General features: G+C 34.7%; 1 protein-coding gene across 4 annotated transcripts in view; it reads right to left on the bottom strand.

The window, feature by feature from the left end:
• PDE4D (phosphodiesterase 4D) overlaps window positions 1-24,684 on the bottom strand; it is a 306,758-nt gene that overhangs the window by 197,406 nt on the left and 84,668 nt on the right. The window contains exon 3 of one of the 4 annotated variants that reach the window (XM_041470898.1): window positions 138-201. The exons of the other annotated variants lie outside the window; for them this stretch is intronic. The gene's annotated coding sequence lies outside the window, so the exon portion shown is untranslated. The remainder of the gene's footprint in view (window positions 1-137; window positions 202-24,684) is intronic. 4 annotated transcript variants of the gene reach the window in all.

Raw genomic sequence — 24,684 nt, 5'->3', positions numbered from 1 at the left:
TATGATGCAAGGGAGATTAGGCCTTTTAGGAAAGTCTGTTTCCCAGGCCTACCAGGTAAGATAAAGCAGTGATGAGGTTTCACCTATGAATACAAAATTTACACTCCTATTTATTTGAAACTTAATTACGGGCATACCTTAATGTGCTTCCATTTGAGCGTTATTTAGGCTTCTGAATCACATAGTTGAAAATCATGATGGCTAGAGAAGAAAATATGTTTCAAAGATATTAATTAAAGGATCTTAGAGAAGTTGTAGTATTGAATTGCCTTCTATCTCCTGCTGCTCTGCCTTCTTCACCACTGCAATTCCCCTCGCCACAACTTTCCATATATTTAAAGAGTGGGTATGGAAGTTGTAATTCCAATAGTCTTCAAGCATTTCAATGAAAAAACATATCTCTGGAAAATAAATACACGTATTCTAATAAATACACAATAACCTAATCTCATAGCTCTTTTTTTTTTAAGATTGTATATTACTTTGTGCATAACTACATGACTAGCAGTAAGTCTAGCAACCAATATGAAATTTCCAATATATTTTGCAGGACTTCATTCCAAAGAAAAGAACATGTGATATACCATATTTCAAGGATTTCAAAAGTTGCTATGGCAATGAAAATCTTGTGTTATTCTCAGAAGTTAGGAAAAATGGCTGATGATATCAGCGACATAGAATCAAGATAACAGAAACAGCATTATATTTGTTAAAGGGAAAGAACACAAAAAGGTCCTCTACTTCAGAAGGTATGGATGATACGATTATGCTAGTACCAACCACCTCCACAGACATCATGTTTTCCAATTAACAGCTATTTTAATAATGCCTGTATCCTTTTCTCAATAATATTTACAGAGGTAGGATAAGGAAGTTTTACATTAGAAACTACTGTTTTATTGTCCGTAACCAGTGAGAAAGCACTTCGCGTAAATATGTTAAAAAGGGACAAAGAGGTGAATGCAATGCTGTAAACACTTAGGAAATAAAAGACACCTACAGCACAACTGCTTCTCACAAGTCCTAGCTGAACCAACTATGTTGGTGCGTGATTCATGCTATCTAGCACCAGATCAAAACTAAGAACTAGTAATCTAAAGTTGCCTTACAATATAGAGGAAATTTCAGTGTTTGTTGGGAAGAGCCATGATCCTGCAACTGGATGTACATGTTTTGGCTGGACCACCTCTGTCTGGATATACACCTGTATTACAGAATCACAGAATCACAGAATAGGGAGTAGAATCCTTCAGGTTGAAAGGGACGCTTAAAGGTCATCCAATGCCATCCCCCTGGCCATGAGCAGGGGCACCTTCCACTAGATCAGGTTACTCAGAGGCCTGTCCAGCTTTATCTTACATGTTTCCAGGAAAAGGACATCCACCATCTCTCTGGGCAACATTTTCATTGTTTCACTAACCCTATCCCAGATTTTTTTTCTTTTAATATCTAGGCTGAGTCATAACTCCTTCAGTGCTGTCTTTACTTTCCAAGTTCTCACCAATAAATCAAATATTATTTGCTCCAGTTCTCTGCTTTTCTGAACACTTTGAAAAAAATAGTGCTTCCAAACTGAAAAATCAAGCACACTGTCTTTGAAAATATTTGATAAAATAATACAATTTTCTATTAAATTGACATTTATTTTATTTTCATTGGTGTTAGCTATTTTTGCAATATGCACACACTACCTACATCTACCACATTTGCCATGTATTTTTCTGATATAACTGCTGCAATTCCAGACATAAATTAAAAATTCAAGTTTCATTTTAAAACTATTGTATCTTAACAACTAATTGAAGACAATTTTGTCAAAAAGCAAAGTTTTAAAGGATGTTTAACTTAATTGGCAAGAAGTTAATGAACACAGATTTCATTCCTCCGAAGTTATGTCTAATGGAAGAATAGCAAAGTCAGAACAGAATCTTAGCAGAATTTGTGAATCAGTAATTGTGAAAATTCAGAACAGAATATAGATTCAAAATCACATAAGTATATTATACATTCTTCTTTTTACACTGACTCTCAGGTTACCTTTACATTGCAGAAAATTAAATGCACAATGTGCTCCTTATGTGGTCCACAGAAGATGACTTCCAAATTGCTTTCAGCCTTCCCAGTGCCAGTGATGCCAGGTTGCCTAAAAAGCTGTAATTAGCTTAGCTAGCTTTTGACATCTGTGAGGGTCCCATCTCTCCAAAATTATTTCCAACTATTTCCAACTTAAAGCTGACCATTATAAGTTCACAATATCAGGATCATGATTACTAGAATTCACTAATTTCTAGGATATTTTTCCTGACTTTTTTTTTTTTTGAGTAATAAACATAAATGTTTATTTCCTATTAACTTTAATTCAAATTCACAACCAAATCAGCTGAGACTTTTTTGGAAATGTTTGGAGTTATTTGGGATTGATTGAGAAAATCCTTCTCTTGCCACAGAAATTCTATGCTTTCTTTCATACTTTCCTCAATGCTTTGTTAAACAGCCTTTAAGACAGATGTCACCTGTGCCCTGAGCAGCAGAGTGCCTGTTGCCAAGGAAACAACACCCTTCTCTCCCATTCTCTTCTCTTCCCCCCCACTCTCCTTATTCACATGCCTCAGCATTAAGGGCAAATAGAAAAAGACTTCCATGATTGCTAACATACAAAAAAAATAACACCTTTAAATACTTGTATAAAGTAGAACAGCATTCCAATAATATAAAAGTTTTGAAGTCCTGTTTGCAAAAATACAAATTACAAATTATGACTTTCCATTAAAATTCTATTTTGCCATAAATATAAATATATCCTATAGATATATCCTATAGATGATAGGATATTTATAAATGTTGCAGTCCTATTATGAGCTGTAGAATGCAGAAGGTTGATCCTGCTTAGCCATACACACAGAAATAATGATACTCTGAAGATGAGCTGAAGAGGATGCTTTGAAGAAAAAAGCTCTTTACCATAACTACCTGTGGCTCAGTGGAACAACTCACTTAGACTGTTTACAATGGGATGCAACCACAGGTAGAAAGATTTTTCTTACCTGTACAGTCAAGATTTAGTAGTCAGTTACTTGCAATGACAACAAATCAAAGTCCAAATCTAAACAATAAAGCTGGACCAAAGTAAACTCTGTATTCTTATCATGACAGGTTTCCTACAAGTTTCTTGTTTTCCAATAGCCCACTCCTATTTCTCTGAGCACCTAAACAAGAGGTGAAGAAACCTGACCTGCAGATGTTTAACTGCATTTTCCTCGAGCCAAAGGAATATACCTGCATATGATTATCTCACTGCATTTTTTTTCTAGGAAACAAAACCAGTTCCCCAGCACTGTAAAAAAACAAAAACAGAAGAAAAGATGAGCCCAGGTTCCATTTAGTCATTAACACAAAGCCACAGAGTAAAAAGACAAATGCAGAAAAAGAACCAGAAATTGATATCATTACTCAGCCCCTAGAGAAATCATAGCTTAACTATTCCCCACCACAACAATAACTGCATCCATTTCTGGCTCCAGCAGTCAGAGCAGGAATTGCAAACAGAGAGTAAATGATGTTTTCAAACTTTTCAATGCCATTAGGAAATAGTAGACCAAGATGCTGCCAGGGCTGTGGGTACACCAAGCAGCTATGCCTGCTCTTCTCAGGCTTGGGAAGAGGGCTTCTCCCTCTCCAGGAACTGGCCCAGTCCTGTCCCTCACTGCCCGTCCAACATGTGAAACCTCACAACCAATTTGCTTCAATGGCTGAATGTGCAACCCAGAACAGCATCCTGCTGCCCACCACTGCTGATCAGGGATATGGAAGAAAACGGTCTTTTACTATGAGGAAATCTTTCCCAAAACTCTCCTGCAAAACCGCTTCATTTTCTCAGTTTAAAAATAAACAAGAGCACTGCATCTATTATTAATAACTTGGTAGAAAACAGATCTCATTTATTGATGTGCCACATATTGTGCTCAGGTGCAAATATTTGTGCCTGCAGATGAGGATACCTTTACAAACAAAGGAGAGCATCCTAAATAAGAAAATGCTGTAGACATGAAGGGTCCTACACTATTCCTCTGCTGCAACAGAGCCACGGTGCTTATATTTAAAGCTTTAGAACCAGTATTATTTATTCTAATAATTTCAAGTTTGGAAGACGTTTGTAACGGCAAGTTAATTTAGGATTTCTTCCAGAAATTGGCCAATAATACTTTACAAAATAAGCCCACTTTACACATGATGTTCTATATTTAACTCCACTAATAAATCTGATAATTGATTATTTAGATATTTCCTGAATATGTTTTGAAATATTTTTATACTAACTAAATATGTTGCAGGTGTTATATATTTTGCTGTTATATTATTTCATTCTAAAATATCCCAGATGAGTTAAATACACTAGAGTGTATTTACATTTAAGGTTTTGTAGGTCTTTCCATTATAAGGCCATATGTATACAATTACAAAGGGATTTTAATCTCCTTTGCTTTGCAACAAAATTAATTTACAGAGAAATAAACAAACTATAAATTTAATTTAATTCTTAAAATCCTGAACAAAAGGACAAAGAAACTATTATTTCCATAAGTACATCCATATGAAAAATAATATTGTTTTAAATAACACTATGATCACAAAGCATTTTTAAGCCCATAGTTTAGATTGCCTGTCATAAAAAATAAACATACATCAGTAAAATTAATAAGTTCCATACCCAAGTATTTCTATTAAATAATTTTATCAGTTGCATATCTAATTTGTTCTATAAGTAAATAGAAAATAGTAAATATTTATGACTAGAAGTATTTTCATAGTGTTCCAAAACCCTTAGCTTATAATTCTGTAAAAAGCATTTTGGTCTTCTCTGGCAATATTTTTCTCAGTCACAGAAGATGAAAATAACCTGCTAATGACCAAATAAACATGCCCAAGTAATTTTATTTGCTTGCTACTTTTCCTTTTCAATAAAGGAAGATTTTTTTTCTCTCCTTAAAGTTAACAATGTTAACAGACTTTCATCACAAACCATAGATTGTCACAGCAGGAAATAATACAATCAGATCCAAGTAACAAAGCTATCTTTTCTTTTTCTTTCTTACATATTCCAGTCCTACCAGGAGGTGATGTTGAGAAGTAGAAAAGAATAAATCTGAACTATGACATTGAACCAAATTATCTGCATCTAGGTGAACACCCCCACTGAAAACACATCAATAGATGATTTAGTCTTTTATGATAACAGAATTTGTTCTTATAATGTAAAACTATGCTTCATTTCTAATGCAATATCTCACAAAATATGTCAGAGCTAGAAAACAAAAGTGGCATGAGCATATTCTACAAAACAACAGGACTTCCTCAATCAGCAGCACATCTTGAAGCATTGAAATTTTTTAACTCTGCCACACTTCAGCAGATGGATTGCTACAGCTCAGAGGGACAGGGTCCTAACACTTAGTGTGATTCAAAAGGCCTTGGGGATGATTCCAAAGCATTATAGCATTTTGTTAATTTAGAGGGTTTTTGGGAAGTGGTGGGGAAATAGCCATTTCCTTACCACAAAAACTGCATACGTACTGAATTAAGTGTATCTTACTAGTGTAGTAGCAACTTTATGAATGTTTTCAGGTCATCAAATCTTCCAAGACATCTTTTTCTGAGAATTAACAACAGCACTGTGCTACTAGGACAGCTTTTACTTGTTATTTTTTATTTTCCAAAGTAGGATCTTTAAAGTTTACCAATGTGTTGGGGACTATCAATACACAAGAAAATGAGCACCTAAATTATTATATATTTAATAGATGTCATGATCAGTTGTGTTTTTCTACTTTGCCTTTACAATAGTTTTCACTCGTCATAATGAATGCATAGTCAGAGTAATGTCTAAATGAGTTTCTTTCATTTTAGACAATTGTTACATGAGATCTCACAGTTGCCTTGGCATTACTCATGTGTACCACATGAGTATGTGGAATAAAAGATGATGACAGACATGCAGGTTGTACTTTAAGCAACAAAAATTGCATTAGAAATTGTGAAGCTAAAACTGCTGTGATCACCTAATCCAACTCATTGAATAAGGGAGATTGTTAAATCAAAATAAATTAATCCTGTATGAAACAGAACATATCTCTAAAATGTGCTGTAGAAGAATCTGTGCAAATGTTGGTAAATTATTTGTGAAATATCTATTTAAATATTCTATTTAAAATTTTTATATTGTTTCTGAAGTTAATTTTCTAGCTTCATCTATCAGTCATTTAAACTTCTAATATTTTTGTAATGTATATCTTTCCTTATTAAACTATTGTGCTCTTATCCATATGTCTGTGCTGCCACTGGACTACCTTTCAATTCTTTGCTGGAGAAGTAAAATTGGTTAAACTCCTTCATTTAATCAGTACATATTATTTTTTGCAATTTTCTAATTTTTGGGGTTTTTTCGCAAGTTGATTTCTGTTCTGCCTGTTATGTTATTGAAAGAAAAAAAACTATTAATTAAATCCATTTATTTCCTTAATATTGATAGGCTGACAGCTTTCATCTGGTACAATGTAAAGTGAATTGCTAAGATGATTCACCTACAGTCTCGTAAAAACTCTCTCAATTTCTTGGATCTCCAGTCCTCTGTGCATCCTTTCACTTTATGAAGCTTCTACACTGATTAGTTTCTAGTTTAGACTTTATACTCAAATGCTGTCTTCACCGCAATTCATGTACAATGTTTGAAATATGTATTTGTGTTCCTCAATCAAAATGTTTCAGCTTGAATATAAACTTTGTAATAAAGATGGGTGTGAGTTCTCAGGGCATCTGAAAAGTTGAATATTTTTGCATAAAGTGTCTGTTTGTTAATACATATTAGGCTCAAAGGTAGTCAGCAGCTTCTGCTTATCTCAATACAATTCTTGAGCTCAGAGCACTGGTGTCTCCCTGTTCCTGACATAACATAATCCCGAAATTATAGGAAACTTTAGGGAATCTGCAAACAATACTGTATAAAGCATAAACTATTATTTCACAAATTAAAGTTGAATGGTTTTATTTCAATATTTAATCCTTCTTTCTTCTTTATAAGAGCATAAATCTTTGCTCTGCTGCATCAGTTAAGAAACTTACAGGACTTACTGTTGCAAAATTCTTCTGAAAAACAGTCAGTATCATAGTTTCAGCCATTCAGCTCCATGCATTACCAAGGATATAGCCTTCTACTTCCCTCCAGAGATAAAACTTTTTTTTTTTTTTTTTTTTTTTTTTTTTTTTTTTTTTTTTGCCTTGGTACAGTCGCTGATTTCTCAGTCTGGTGGGTTAATATACGTTTTTACAAAACAGGAAGTCTAGTCATTCTGGCAAACCCTGAAGGGAAGAGAGCTCATCAGGCATTTAGCAATATCTATTAGTCTAATACCAAAAAATGTCCACCAGCTGAATAATGAACTGATTTTTCTATGAATTTTCTTCCTGGAAAGGCTGCTGAAAGAGGAGCATAAAATTAAATTTCTTTGCTTCTTGATTGCTTCTCACAAATATATTATGGAAATATGCATAGCATCAATTAAAATACCAATATTTTCAGAAAATATATTATCAGGATAAGAAAAGTAGGAAATATTTAGCATATAAATCAGCATGATTTTGGAACAGAAAATAAATGGAATTGTTTTATGTCTTTCTCTTCAGACAGAAAATATTTTTTGCTTTCTCACAGATCATGCTTATTACCAGATGTTTAGGTTAGGTACCAAAGGTAGTTAGAGAAAATTTCCTTTCACTGTTTAAAGTACATACTGGACTAGGCATCACGAAAAGACTAATAGGGACCCATGTTACTATGAAGTGATGCAGGCTTGCAAGGAGAAACTGTGTTGGTACTGTTTAACACTTGGTTTTAAATTATAAGCACACAAAATTAACATATTGTGAAACTTAAAGAGTTTGGAATCTAATTAATTCAGCCTTGTAAAACAACTTCTTGAAATCTTCACTGAAACCTTCATTGAAATCTTGCACTGACTGCAAGTTCCGCCTATATATTTTAGACAACCATTCATATGAGTTATTTATTAGGTGGCTGGGAACAAATTGCTTGATCCGACTCAGCTTGCACATATGCGAAAGAGAGGCTAAATTTCAAAGAAGAAAGAGCTGTTAGACAAGGCTGTATTGTTAGCTATAGTTAACCAAGCAGAACAATCTCAGCGGCATTCCACAGCAGGGGGAGCTCCAAGACAGGCTGTGCGAGCCAGCCTCGCTCCGCGGCCGGGAGCGTGATCGGGGAAAGGACTGCAAAGAGGAGGAATTCGATGGTCAAACAAAAGTCAGGAAGTATTTTTCAAACATACGTGAGAGGCAAACAGAAAATAATTCACCGAGGGTATCTCAAAACATTATCCCAAATTCAGACATTATCTTGCGGATTAGAATTTTTAGAATATTGCATGAAACTATTAAATAGCTCCTACATAGAGCTGTGTCCTGAGGCAGGGAGGAGGCGAAATGAAAGTCAGTGACAAACATGAAAAGCATTTTGACAGATCCTCTAAAAGAAGAGTTTCAGAAAAGCAAGCTCTGAATTTATCAGCTATTTCTTCTAACAATAACAAAAGCACGTGAAGAACAAAGATCTTCACTTTCCCCATACGCTTAACAAATAACTTATATCTCAGTAAGCTACACTAGATTTTGTTGGTGTCTTTATGTTGATTTTGCCATTCTTTAATTATTAATTTGAACATTTCAGAATTCTTCTAGCCTTTTTTTTTTTTTTTTTTTTTTTTTTTTTTTTTTTTTTTTAATATTTGGGTGTTGTTTGGGTTTCTTTTATCATGATTATTGCCTTATTCACTAACCTTAGCCTTGGGGCCAGATAATTAAAAAAGAACAAAAATTCTACAGTTTTAGCTGTTTAAACAATTATTTAGATAAATTTGAAATGTGATAAAGTTCTCAGAATTTGTCTGCTGAAACAAAATATTTTATGAAAACCCTAAGTGAGAGTGGAAAATTTTTTTCAGATCATGGCCACAAGTCTTTCTCTGCAATACCAGCAACCCTGATTGCAGAGGTAAAAGCAATATAGGGCTATTAAGAAATTATGCATCACAGTTTAAAAAAAATAAATATTAAGTTCTGTATAGATACATATAAAAAAGGCAAAGATAATAAAAAAGTATTATGCCTAAAATATTATTATTGTACTTTTGAAATTAAAAAGTAGTCACTGGTGAAAATTCATCTGCATCAGTATTTGTTTTTTTTTTTTTTTTTTTTTTTTTTTTAATAATGTATACTGCACACAATTACAGAGAAAAAAATATTCCAAATGGAGACATAAAAAATAAAGAAATTCAAAAACTATAGCAACAAAAGACTTCTTGATGCATGAGCCAAAGCAAAAGAAAATCTGATACAATTAAGTTCAATTACCAGTTGTTTCCCACGTAAACTAGGTAATCATTTACACATTTCAAGGAAATAAGTAAAATATACAAAACTGATTAACATCTCAAGATAATTCTCTGAACCGCAACAAGTATGAATAGCAGACATTGTGAGCACATGTGTAAGAGGGCAATGACACAGAGAATCTATTTATTAAACTTTCTTATCCTGGAAGTGTCATTTCTTTGCCTCAATAGCTGTAGAAACAGGGAAATGGCCACCAACTTTTAGACTGCAAAGAGTATTCTGTGAACTGTTTTGTGTGCAGGTGAGGGAACTCCTCACATGGACTCTGCAGTAAATCAGCTGGCATTTAGAAGCTTATCTAGCTATACCTCTCCTGGCAGTAAAATGCTAATGCTAAAATTTTAATTCTAAAAATATTTGACGCCTTTTGAAATCCACTACTGCACCTGATTCTATATTAATCTCACAGCAGGCAAACACACAGACCAATTAAAACACTGTTTCTTGAAAATCTTTTATAATTTTATTGCATTAGAATGCATACTATGGTCATCGCTGTTGATTCTCTAGGGCAAAGTAAGACACAGATTACACGCACTGTACTTTTTTACTAACTCTGAAAATTTCATTTAACTTGTAACCAGAGACAGTGAGTGGTCCCATAATTCTAGTGCTGACAGTTTTTCAAACTTTAGACTGTATATGACTTCTGTACAAAAATTACGACTTTGCAGTTGAGGCTTAACAGCTTTAGTTTCATCACTGAAGATTTCTCCTGCCTAAACTTCCAGTGACTAAGCCAGGATGTCAGGTTTCGTGCTAGGTCTTACTTATATTCATCTTACTGACTTTGGGAAGCTACTGCTGTATTGAACTGCTAAGAGCAGTTCTGCCACTGAGAGATAAGCTACTACTTTTAAAATAGTTTACAGAGCCTGAAAGAAACATGACACAAACCCTAGGCCTAATTTACATAACATATTTATTTCCTTCCTGAGAAATCATAACAAAAAGCTGCTGATAAAATGAACAAAAAGTAGATGTTGCCTGTGCTGATCTGCAAAGTGCTGAAAGAGTAAAAGGACACAGTTCCTTCCTTTAATCTGGCAGAGAACTGTAATTAGAAACTAAATTTCCTTATCATCTCCTCATCTTTCTTTCCAACATCCTATACCATTTTCAAGACTGTAAATTTCTTATTAGGAATAGACAAGTAAATTTGGCTTTAAACAGTAAAAATTAAACAAAAAAAACCCCCACAAAAATAATGAATCTATCACATATAGAAAAAAACAACATGAATCAATGGCATCAATTTTCTAAATTATATTTTATATTCCAGTAATTTCTACAGGCCCCTAAGAGTTACTGTACTTAACACTCTCTACAAATATATGAGAATGCTGTTCTATCAAAACCCCTAAAATTTAAAGCGGAAAACCACAGAAAGTAACTGGTCAGCTAGACAAGGGAATCAATAATAGAAACCTGATTAGCTCAATTGTTTTATATTTTAGCTATTTAAATAACAAAAAGGAAATAACTTCTCATTTCAAGTTTTTCACATCAGAAAAAGAATGCAAAAAGAGCTACTAAAACTCAAATGCTTTATTTCAATGATGGAGATCAAATATTCTGAAATTAAAACCTGGTAATGAAAGGTGTTAGGGCTTGCAGAGCCATGGAGTTAAAGATATCAGATGATGGGGTGAAATATAATCCCTCCCTCACATATGGGGAAAAAAATCCTAAAAAACCAAATAAATGCAACAACATTAAAAAATTGCTGTGATACAGATGTGTGAGAGAGTGCACACACAAGAGAGAGAAACTGCCACTTTTAAGATCACATTTACACCTTTTTAGAACACCAAAGGTAAACTTAAAAAGGAAAATAAAAAAGTAACACAAAGTATATAATCAGTTTCTCAAGAAATTTATGCCCTTTTAATAGGTTTCAGAGTGCACTTGAAACAACTTCTTTATTGACTTTATTGATGTTAGTTTCAAGTTTTTCATCAGCAATACCCCACTTAGTTAGATTCCTTAGTTGGACTAGGGATTTGGAGTCTTAAATAAAAGTGGAAACTAAGATGAAAAATGTTTTAATTCATTGGGCAACTAAATCACAAGGAAATAAAATGGGCAGATAAATTGCTATAAGTCTAAGTTGAGAGTAAGGAACTGAATAATTATATAATCTTTCAGCTGTGTCATTACAGATTCTGCAGAGTTGCTATAGTTAGCAACTATATTGTTATAGTTATAGCAACTATAATGTTAGCCACCATTTAAAATTTTTTTTCACACACAAATAATTTGGTACACCTTTACACTAAACCTCTAATGAATGGCTTTGTTATGTGGTGCAATACACAGCAGTAAGAGAATGCACAGTATATTATCTTTGATCCAAGGTAAGTTCAAACATCACTTCAGAATATGATTCTATGAGCCTGACCAATATGAGGTGGTTCCAGGATTCCCTGGATTTTCTTCTCACAATTTGTCTCAGTCTTCTAGGATTTATTGTGTTCAAAAACAACAATATTTTTCCATGTTTGACCATGCAACTATTTTTCTATTTTTCCAATGAGGATGCTTGAAATATATTTTCATATACTTATCACAGAATCAAAGAGAGTACTTCTAATAAAAGGGATTGAAAGTGACAGAAAGGTAATTTCACATATTCTGAAGCTAGTTGCCCTTTCAGATCACTGCTACTGCATACCTGAGCTTGCAGATGCTACCGGATATGGGAGCCTGCTGCCCCAGGGACAGGGGATTGATGGGAAGTGCAAGGATTCACATGCTGCAGGATGCTGTAGGAGGGGCACATTTCCACTGAGAAACTGGCACTTGGCAGCCTAGTAAAAAAATGCCTGAGATACACCACTGCTACCTTCTTACAGAGCAGCATGACTTTCAGATGCAAGAAAAACCTGGTCCACATTGTTTCATTACTTATCTACGTTGTTTTAACAATACAAGGTTATTGTTCTTTTCTGCAGAAGTGAAGCTAAAACAGAAGAAATGTTGAGCAAAACCTATGATGTCTTCAACCTGACAGCTAAATCTTCACAAATTAGTGTTGAAAAATGGTTTCAGTTCATCACGGTTCAGAGTAAATATGTATGACAGAGAGTAAACCAATTTTGGCTAATTTTCCTTGGTGTCTTGAGAATATTTGTTGGCTATGTTGAATAATTCTAAAATAGATCTGTCTTGTACATACTAGTATCATGAGAAGTTTAACAGATTATTAATAATATTTTAAAATTCTGCTTCAGTACTCTGAAAAGTATTAACTCCTATCTGAGTAATATAAAAGTCTTCATAGCTTTAAAATTCTAAGAACATTCTCTAGCCAAATGAAACAATTTTTTTCTGGCTATTCTTTTCTACAAAAGAAGTAGGTAAATACCTGCTGTGTTAACTATAAAATATACTGCTCACATGGTTATGCCCAAAACAAAAAGCACATTCACACTCATATAAAACCAGTATTTAGTGAACCCATCTCATTCTCTTCCTAGTAAACAGTATCAAGAACTGAAAATCCTAGTTTAGGGAATATTTTTATTATTATTTTATTTTTCCCAGTTGTAATAACAATTTCAAAGTCTGTTGAAAAACTTTAAAGCACTCTTCGACATTTTTCAAAATAATAACAGGATACTATCTTTTCCTATTTAATATAAATATAATAGAAGTATTATCATGTTATTAGGTATCAAACTATTTAAAAATAGTGGCCAAATAATGACAGTGGAAATACTTGGTAGAGAATCATCAGAAAAAAGTGAAATCTACCCCAATGTGTTTGTGTCTATCACATCACACCACACGACTCTTTGAAAAAATATTTAGGCAAGTAATTTTTTTCATGAACTGCAGAATGCCAGTGAGAGCACAGGGTATTGGAGAGGGCAGACAGTGCCAATATGGAAAAGGAGAAGGACCCAGCTTAATTCCAATATGAAAAGTAGATCACTAACCACAACTCTAAAGGACAAGATTAATAATAATAAGCAGCCAAAATAGCTTAAAATCTTTCCAGATCATTACGACTTTCTTTGTCAAAAGAACAAATCAGATACAGGCTGAAACTGAAAGCTGTATGTTTCATCTGTTTTGAGTTTAACAAAACTTTAGGTAGTGCTTTATGTGACATACACAGGAATCAAACAGGTATGCCTGGGTTAGATTCAATTAATATTTGACTGACATGGTCAAAAGTAAATATAGAAAGAAACTTCTGTCAAGTAGTAATACCACATCTTGAATAAAGTCCTTTAGACTGTATCACATTTCCATTACAGTCTTGAAGTAAAGCATGAAGTGACTAAGAGTTGATTTTATAAGTAGAAGAGTGATGAAAAACATTTAAGACAGATGTATTAACAGGCAATTGATATTGGTAACCTGGACACTGAGAACAACACTGCGAAAATACACTGATTGATTATTCACCTTGTTCTCTGAGCTTAGACAAGAAGCTTGTGTAATTTGGAGCCAGGGTAATTTGGCCCAGATGACATTTTAAAGACAACGATGCCCAAAACCTGAGACACATTTCATTTCCTGCTCATTGGATACTGTACATTACAGATCAGTTAGGTTACTTAAAATCTTCACAAAGTTTCCACATGTATGTGATCCTGCATCAAACTGCTACTTAATGATCTCTTCAGTTACCTTCATCTCTTTCATTCTGATAGAAGTAATAATTTTCAAAATTATTTTTCAGGCAATCAATATAAAAGTCAATTTAAGAATAATGGACAAGCATATTAAATATTAAAGGAATACCTGCAAATTAGTGATAAATTGAGTAAATGATGTAGATAATCAGAAGCTATAGAAGAGTAAATGTATCTGATTTTTTTCAAATTTAAAATGACAACTGTCAACGTTTAGGAACCTGAAGGGCCTCCCACTGCTGTCAGCACCTCTGCCTTTCTGTATCAATATACACAGTTATCTGCTGAACAGAACAGCAACAAACTTAATTCCTATCTCCAAGTCCAAGACTCCACAGAAAAGAAACTGACATAAGCAGAACCAGATAAATTAATACAACAAAGAAAACAAATTAAGATAATGGCATGGTATTGGTAAGCAAGGTAGGGAGCAGGCATCACATATCAGAAGTCACATAATAGTTTAGATTTTCTCTGCGTTGTGGTACTGAGAGACGCATAAAGACTTACCTAAGAACCTGTGCAATATTTATCAACAGAGCAGATAACTACTTTATTGAACTTAAATAGGTTTGGTTTACATTCAGAAGTCATAGGATAGAGGTGAATTAAAAAAAAAAAAAAAAAAAAAGAGAGAAGCAGATAGGTAAATTAATTTTTCATTTCCATTTGACTGCTTCTGAAAATTAATACCTTTTTTTGGATTTTCTTCAGACTGTTCTCATGGAAAATTAAAATACTGACTGCCAAGCAAGGCACTGGAGATTTTGATTCTCCCCTCCAGTTCAGGTACACAACTTCCTGTATCAAAACCAATAGGCATTAGACACTTAAATGCACAGAACTGTGGCCAGAGCAAATGATGCTGAGAAAAAGGTCACAGATCTTAGGTATGTTAGCAGGCTGTATGTAAAAGAGTTGTCCTTTTAGCACTTTCTTTTTCTCCTTTATTGCAGATATTTTTGATATTTATTTTTTTCTTGTGGTTTAGGGCTGTTTAATAAGTCATCAGGTGATAATTTTAGATTTGGCCTAAATTGTCAAAAGACAATAGGCTGATAAGTCTCTCAGCAATTACTGTGTGGATATCACTTCAAAATTTCAAATTATTCATTCAAATTAGAAAATAAAAGTAGTATAGAATGAGAAGGAATGTAAAGATGTAACAAACTCAACTACACACAGAAAGCAAGAGTATAAGAAAAGCTTACTTTCATTTTCTCTTTTTATATAGAAATAATGAAATTAAGAATTATTTGAAATATTTGACCTTTGCAATTCTTGTTAAAAAAATTCTCAAAGAAGTTCTGGTGAAGCTGTGAAATAAACACACAGTCTAAAAAATAATGGTGCTAGAAAGTATCATAATAAACAGGTGAAGGCCTGAATTTAAATTGAAATTTGCTTTTGTGACTTCATAAATTATAATATCAGAAGTAATTTTTTTGTTGTTTCTTTTCCCCTTCCCAAATAGTTGGATTCAAATGTAGTTTATCTGCCTATAATTCTTTATGATTGCAATTGATTCCTAGACGATATATGCACAGATAAGATAAATACGCTATATTTATATAATTTTTTTAAAGACAGCAGAATCTGAAGAAAAAAAGCAACAAAGTTGTCTAAACTCACAGCTTTTCTAGTAAAATACAAATACAAAGAAAGAAAATAGCTTCATTCCAAATGCTTTTCCAGCTAATTTAAAGAGAAATACAAATTCATTTAAAAATAGAGAAGTCTGTGAAACATAATAGAACAATATGAGGAAACCCCCTTGGCACCAATTTACTCATATAAAAGGACTATAAAAGGTGCAGAGAACCCAAGCATACATCCTGCATGTGGTTTTCCTTGGCATTATTTACTTCAGGAAATGTTCCTGCCTGCTGTATAAAGTCTGGCCACTGTTCATGTAGAGCACTGGGATGCAGGATTACAATGAAATTCTTAACATTATAAATGACACAAAAAGCACAAGAAAGGGATATTTCCTCTGCAGCCTGCATATTGTTTTTCACACAGACAAAAAGATGGAAAATTTAGTCCTGCTAAATAGATTACGACAAAATATGGCACTTGCTTGTGGAACTATTATGATGCCCATGTTACACATACTGGAGCTGTGTAGAAAATCACCAGTGGGTCCAACACATGTCACTAGCAGGTTAAAAGTACAGAATATTTTTAACAATTCTTTGTATCTCTAAAGACTTTGTCTCAAACACTTTTTTAAATTCTCAGCTGTAGGAGATCAATGAGAAAGTTGACATTGGCCTCAGCAGGATCTGATATTTTAGTTTAGGTCTTCATAGAAAATTTTAAGATATTATTTATTACTATAAAATCACAATTTGAAAATGCTAAGGCAATTTCCTGTAGAATGTCAACAATCATGTGTGGCTCCACCATATAGTGTTTGAAAGCATAAGGATGTTCAAGCTTCTGACACAAACCATAAGATGGAGAACAGCAAAACTGAACTTCAGGGGTGTACAGCTCACAAACTCTATTTAAAAAGCCTCTATTCTATCAACATGGTTCAAATTTCTCTTCAGGATTCACTTGAAATGTCAGCTGTTCCCAAGTAAGAAACAAACATTTCTACATAAAATCTGTGAGAAACTAAAAGGGGCCTTTTCAAACAACAGACTGTAGATGCTTTCTACAATATTTTGCAGCTGTCATTTCAAAACCTCACATTCTTGGGTTATTAGATAATTGCCTCCACGTCAGCTATTCTCTGTTCCAGTGTAAAGGTGACTTCCATGCAAAACAAGTCATCTACTTAGATTATTTTAAGGCCAGAAATTATTGCTCTCAGGGATTTTCTTCTTTAACTAATGAAAAAACACCATTACTTGACTTATTTTAAGCAGCATTTTTTTAAAGCAAACTTCATCATTAATTGTTGTTATAATCTGAAGCACTTCTTGTTTCTCTTCCAATACCTGAATCTTAGGATTTTCTCCATAAGCGTACTTTTTCTGTTATTCTTGACAAAGAAAGCATTTTTACTTCCATTTCTTTCTTGTCTTAGAAAGAGAATTTCAAAACTAATGCAATGTGCTTTATATAATTTACAAGATTTATGACCTTTAATGTTGTTTCTGAATTATTTTTGGGGGGAGGGGGGTGGTGGGGAAGCCATTTTCTCCAAAAAATTTATATGATATATTGAAGTTCTGCAGGTACATTTAAAGTCATTCCCTTAATAAAGATTAGTGTGTTCCCATTCAGTCTTTTTATTTCTACTCACCAAGCTCATCTCCTACATCACATTACTTTGCAGCTCTTTCATTCACTGTTGAATACCTAACCCTTTCTTTGTGCTGAGTTTCAGATATAATTTACTTTTAAAATTATCCCTTCCCTATTTAAAAAGTAGTTTTCATTTAAGAATGATGGTTAGACAATTACAAGGATTTCAACAGAAAGTACCTTATCAAGAGTAGTTCCAGTTTTCTAACAACCAGACATAGATGTATAAATATGCATATTTATTGTTACCTTCAAGCTTCGTACAAAGAGAGAGTAGTACTAATCAGCACATTTTCCTACAAAGCTGCAGTATTTCTGCAAAGTTGGTAGGAATTTCATTGTTCATTCCATCACTAAACAGTCTGACAAGACCTTGAATTTCTTTCTAAAACATTAGCTAAGAAAATAACTGCAAAAATTTCAACTTTTAGTTACACAGCCTGTTCCCAGCATCTCTAGGGAAACTGGAAAATGCAATGCAGTGCTGAGCCCATTTCATGTCTGTAGTTGCCCACTGCAGTAGGCCACCACGAATAACAGGGGGGATCCAAGGAGGCAAGGGAGTTCCCCAGGCTGGCAAGAAAGGAACAAGCTGCCAGGGAAGCACAGTCTGCTTGAACAGACAGCATGTCCTCTCCTCTTCTACACACAGAGCTTGGAAGGCTGCATCCCTTCATATGACAGTGGAATGTTGAGGACTGCTCACTGAACAGTGACTCTTTTAAACAGCAAATTTACTACTACCAGGGAAGCAATTTCATCATTCTAGGGCACACAGTGCAACACAGCAGTTGGAACATATTACAGTTTTTTTGTTCTGGAATACAAACTTCATCTTCATTACTGAGGAGCCTCAAGCATCAACCCAAAAGCAAAGACAAGGATTTTTGGGGTTTAAATCTAGCAGTATTATATAAAAACTTAGGAAATATTTTTTAAATTTTTTATCCCCCAAGGCTAAAATACAGTTGATTAAAATTAGTGAGTTCCTGTAGTTTCTTTACACAAAATGAAGACATTGCTACACACTACAAAATTAATTAGAGAACTTCCTCTTTCCTTACCACCTTCACTGCTCAACATTTTACTACTAAAAAAAAAATAAAATAAAAAGAGTGCCTGAAAAGGGAACACAGAAAACAAAGCAGCAACACAGTCTGTACAAACTAAGCATATGGTTTACCACTAACTCACTCTTCCTAACTTCTCTCAGGAACTGAATACTCAATTTAATTTTTGCAACAAATATTTTTGCTCTTATACCAGATTCACAAAAAATGTACTTTAGTTAAGTAACATATTAAAATCAGTATTTTGCTAAGATCAGCAATAGACTTTTCACAGCGTACATTTGCTTCCAAAAATTAGAATATCGAGGCATGGCAGATTTGGTAACATGTATAAAGTGAGACCTCCTTCCTCTCTGAGACCAGAAAAAATACTGCTGTATGAACCAATTACCTGGCTGTGATGCTAGCCTGCTGCACAAGTTCTTCTGCCAAGTCTTCAGCTCCAGCTACCATGCACTCATTTTTCAAATGCCCAAGTTCAGTTATGTATTCAGGACAGCTCATTTAAACAGCTAAATAATTGGTGGAGTCAGACCACATTTGGCCTCCAGCATTCCTTGGATGTCTGACCTCTAGAAGTGTACAAAAATTTATTACAAAATGTACAAGTCTGGAGTGGGACTGCAGTGGCTATTTGCCTTGACAAGCTCTCTGTCAATGCCAGTTCAGGGGTGTTGTTGAAGCCAGAAAGACATTTACCCCATTTTTTTTATAAGACAACCAATAACACAGCCACAACAGCTTGTAAAACATCCAATACATTTCCATAAAATGCTTACTAATACTATTTAGTGGCATCTTAACACAAAGAACTTTTTTTAAGATCTTTTTCCATTTGTAGGGCCTTTTTCTTACTAGCAATCTCCCATTACAGTTATGACACAATACTCCATTTACTTCTGCTGTGCTTTCCTACAAAATATATTTATTTTTTCAGTACATTTTTTTTATTGTCTTAATTTCATGTACATTTTATATATGCTTTCAAAGAAGATTTATTGCTTAGTGTATGTAAAACAATGCAGAAATTGCTCAAAATGAGTAACATTAGAACCATACAGGTAATGTAATTAATTTCTACACACATTCACAGACACAGAGGAGCACAGAGCCACAATGGGAGAAGTGATACTCCAATAGCCCAGTCACAGAAAAGGAGTCCCCACTGGCCCCTCCCTGGGGATCTGACAGGAGAAGCTCCTCACTGCACCTTACAGACCGAAGGGTTACTGCCATGGAGCATGGGACAAGTTATAGGATATCAGGGAAGAGCACTTTGGGCTTGGATGAGACAGCCTGGGATGTCTAGGGGAGCAAGCAAAAGTGAGGGAACAGACAAATAAGGTGGTTTGCAGAGGAACAAGCAGGGTGAAATAGAGGGAAGAGGGGTTAAAGCAGGTGGTTGTTTCCTTTGTCTGACTGTGCCCTGTGCCAAATCCCCAGAATCTGTTCTATCTGCTCACTAAACTGCACACCCTACTATGTTCCTGGGAAAGTGGCTATCCATTCTATGCCAAAGCAACTGGGGCCAGACAGCTTATAGATGTGTCAGCAGCTGGACAAAGTCCCTGCGTATTTGTCAATGATCATCAGGACAAGCTAGCCAGTGAGCAGACTGAGTGGCCTGGGAGCCATGTGCTGCAAGTGAGGCACCTGGAGAAAGCCGCTACCGGAGGGTCCAGGTTACAGCTGATCTGCATGTGTGAGTGTCTGAGTGGAAGGCAGCAGAGCCTGCCAGGGTTTGATTGGGTTGGGTCTCAAAGCCTGGTCATGAAGAGATCCAAAGCGTGTGTGGGTGTCCATCTGCAGACACACACGCTGACAGAAATGAAGAAACCAGGGACCAGCTGCTGAACATACAACTACTGGGGCTCCAGTCCAGTCTCTGGAGGGGCCGCCAGCATATGTATGCCCCAATAACAGACCTTCATCCTGATCAGCCAGACGAGGACATGAGATGCAAACAGAGCTGTTTGGGCTTTCCTTGAATGCCAAGTGGTTCTGTCTGTGCTGATACATGTGGCCATGACCATGATCATGCACTTATCAGTGCTGCACCCCACTGAGTACCCATGGGCGAGGCACACTCATGCTGCATCCAGGCTGGCCCTGACAACACCAATCTGCAGCACCTCACTTCTTCCAGGCATGGATGAAAGTACAAAATCATTTGCAAAACTGTATGCATTGTTACACTGTAAACCTTTAAAGCAAAACAAGTGTTGCATCCCATAAAGATGGAAGGACAATTCAAAAGAGAAACTACTACATTGTTTCAAGAATAAAAATCAGGACAAGTGGAGAATAGAAATCGTTGATGCAATCAACATTGATGTTGCTGGAAACTTTAGTATCCATGAATAACGTAGTAAATAAGTATGAATTATTTACTCCTTTGTTTTAATTGCTATAGAAGAAAGAAGAAAAAAGAATCTGTTCAATCAAATCTTTGGTTTCATTTGAGCTGTGGAGGAGTTTTCAGTAATTAATAGCCAGCTGCACATCCTGATATAATGCCAGATGGGTCCTGCGTCATTAAGCATTACTGAAACAAGTTGCTATTTATCAGGTAATGGTTCAGGAAAATAAATCCTTGGAAAAGAAAAACAGTTTTCTTAAGAGGTAAAGATGTATTTAAGGATTAAACTGGTGGATATTATTTAATTCCATTTAGAAAAAAGTAACTGCATAAAATACTCTTTCTTGTGCAAATTATTCATATACAAGAGTGACAGAAACTAGTACTAATCTGCATTTACAATTCAAAATAAGTTCTTTTGGCAAAAAAATAATACTGTTGATCATTAGAATTCCCTGATATTTCTTTTAAGATGTTACTTTTTAGTTATTTATAGATTTGCCTAAAATTATTCACATAGCCAGAAATTTTTATATTTCATATAAATCCAAAAATTGCTCATTATTGACATTGCAGTTTTGTAAAATGAGATTTCTGAGCTCCTGTGCGATAATGGGGCACCTACTCTCAGTCACACCCACACTCTTCGAAGTTGATTTCCACAGGCACCTCCCTCAATTTTGGCAGTGCTTAGCTCTGATCTTTGAAGATAGATTAGTAGAAAGAGTATTCCCAACTGCAAAAATGTTGATTTGAACAGTATATGTATTATGTTTTGTACTATTGAAGAACCAGAAATGCTAGATAGTTTCTGAATACTGCAAATGGGCAGTACTTCATATTCCAAATCCCTATCTGTAGAACAGACCTGATGATACTTTGTCAGTGCTGTTATAGCACAGACTTAAATCTTTGTAAAGCACATAGCTTCCACAATGTTCAAGAAGAAAGAGGCTTTTTCAAATCTGGTGCAGATTTTAAATTGTTTATTTTGAACAAGAAGTTCTGGGGTGTTGACAGAACAAGAAATACTGGGCAGCTGCCAAGGCAGTGAAGGGATAAGGTGTACTGTGGAAGCTACATTGTGCTTTAGTGCATTTAGAACAAGTATTTCACACTCTTAGGAATGCCAACTTTCCAGTCACCATAAGGTGAAAATTACCGAAATTCTATTTCCTAGTGTTTTTCCCTCAAATCTTCTTGTTTTTAACAAGATTAGGTTTGTTTTCATGCAAGTGCATAAACCAGTTTTGCTCTTTGCTACGGTGACATATATGATGCTAAATTCATTTAAACAGCTGCATGTGAAATCATGCCTTAGTACATTCTGTAAACTTCAACAAGAGGAAAGAGGGAGTCTATTAAAAAGCCTCTTTGCAATTACTCAATTTGCACGCACAGAACAAGTTCATGAGACTGTAACTGGTGATTTCCACATTCCCATCATTAAGATCATTTGAGATTTGCAAAGCACAATTGGTTTGGCACCATCAGGAAAAGTATTTAAACACTTCTAAATATTTTTGTAAATATAAATATTGCAACTCTCAATCAGACTAACTATCATTTTTTCCCACTAAATGGAGGTACATGAAGGATAAATAACTGTCAATAATGACATTGTCTTCAAAAGTGGGTATAAAATTTCTATTCGTGCCTATCCCTGGCTCTCAATGGAAATAAACCCAACAAAAAAATGTTTTCTCTATAGCACAAATGACAAGACAGAAAAAAAAATAATTCTAAAAATAAAATTTCTACAGCAAGAACATAAAAAACTGTAAGAAAAAAAGTCCAAACCACTAATAGTCATCTTGCTATCAGGTATCTTTCCATCTGAGCACAGATAGATAGAAGGCAAGGAAATGCATGACATCCAAAATTTTTTAAGAGATGTTTTTCTAAGGCTTTTGCAATGGTCTTATTCAAAAGAGGGCAAAACAAGGTTAAAGGCTGACAAATAATTGCCATCAGCCTCAAAGGTGGCTTCTTTTCTACATATGATAAAACAACTTCCTCTAAAAAAACAAGAACATGAACAAGATTTTCTTCAGTGAGAAACTGATAATATCTAACAGTACCTAGTATTCCCTGACTAGGTTTCACAAATCTAAATTTTGGTGAGTAACCAGTTCAAAAACAAAATATTATATTGCATTCCAAGTAAAAATGGAGGATGTTCTCCATACAACAGGTTGTTGTTACTTGAGGGATTTCCTGACAAAGGATGTTGAAGGTTAAAAGGTTTACAAAGTTTCCAGAAGACACTGGACAAAAGCTTAGGAAATACTTGGGACTAAAATAATTGGAGGCTGGGAGAGCAGTTGTGGGATGTATCATATTGCACTTTCTCCTGTGAACATCTGTTTAAAAGCTGGAATACCAGTCTACAGGTATCATGGGTTTCACCCATTCCATCCATTCCTAAAGTACCATTACACAATATAACTGACCATATAGAATAAGATTGAACTAAAAGAGTTTTATCTGACAAGATGACGTAGTATGAGCTACAGTACAAAGCAGAAAGCAGTAGAGTAGAAAGCAGAAGTTAAACTTGAGAACCCCACAAATATTTTGTCCTTGTTATGCACTTCTCTCTACCTTTGAATTCTGCCCCAACCCTGTCCCTGAATCTGGATTAAACTCTTCGAGGCAGAGGTTACTTCTTACTGTGAATTCTAACAATGTCAGCTATCAAAACAAAAATCTTGATCTTAATTATAATCTTTACACTCAAATGCAATAATAACAACAAAATAACATTTTTTAAAAACACTACAGGTGAAACGGCTTCCTGTGCTTCCATTTATCCCCCTGTAAATTTGATAAACAGAAAGGAATTAAACTAATTACCTTTTCAAAATAAACTTCAATACTTATATAGGAAGTACAATATTAAATAAAAAAAAATTACCATTAAAGTGGAAATATCCTAGAAAATATAAAAATAAAATAAGGAAATAAAGAAACAAACCTTCAGTTCTCTCACACAATAAACATTTTTAATAATAAGCTACCCATGCAAACAAAAAAATATATTTAAAATATTATGGTCCTGATTTATTTCTAAATTAGTGTTCATTATACAGCTGGGCTACTATATAACTGGGCCACTGTTACACAAAAGTGAGAGAAGAATTTTAGAATTGCAGATCTAAATTCCAGACTTCTTAAGACAAGAGAAAATTATTTTCCAACATTATTTTCCAACTTCTGGGAAAAGGATGTTGCATGTTACTTGCCACCTTTTTGCCCTGCTTCCTCCCCACCCCCCTCATCCCAGCCCCATACATACACAAAAGCAACTTCTAACTCCTACGAGAAAGGTACGCATTCTATCATTTTCAAGACTGGGGTGGGGGAAAGTTTAGTGGGGAGGGTGGGGTGGAAAGTGACAATCCTGTAGTTTAAATAGAAACTAAAATACACCTTTGTCATTTAGGTTAGAAGCTGTCTTGCATCTTTCTAGCTCCAACCCTGACAGTCAGAGAAAATCACTGTGTTATCAGGGGAGATTCAAGAAATACTCAAAATTCACATTTATCTATAATCTTCTCACATGAACTGTCACAGAAGACAGTTTGATAGCCTAGAACCTTCTGTGGTCCTTCCCAAATCTAAATCTAATGTGAATTGTGTAACAGCATGTTATTCAAGAATTGGTGTCAAACATATCATGCAATCTGCTAAGATGAAGACAGAATTGAACAAAGCTGTGTTTTTTCAGTATTTGAAAGAGCTCTATTAACCTCTGACACATACTCCTTCTGTAAAGCACCCTATAAAGCCCTGCACTTCATATCCACAAATGCCATATTGCATATAGTGGTAGTAATACCTCCTATAAAACTCACGAAAATTAAGATACTAGATTATCGTTACA

This window comes from Pyrgilauda ruficollis, unplaced genomic scaffold (assembly GCF_017590135.1).
Source record: "Pyrgilauda ruficollis isolate IOZ18807 unplaced genomic scaffold, ASM1759013v1 scaffold25, whole genome shotgun sequence".
Classification (NCBI taxonomy): Eukaryota; Metazoa; Chordata; class Aves; order Passeriformes; family Passeridae; genus Pyrgilauda; species Pyrgilauda ruficollis.
Note: the sequence above shows the minus strand (reverse complement) of the source record. Positions and strands in the feature narration are given on the sequence as shown.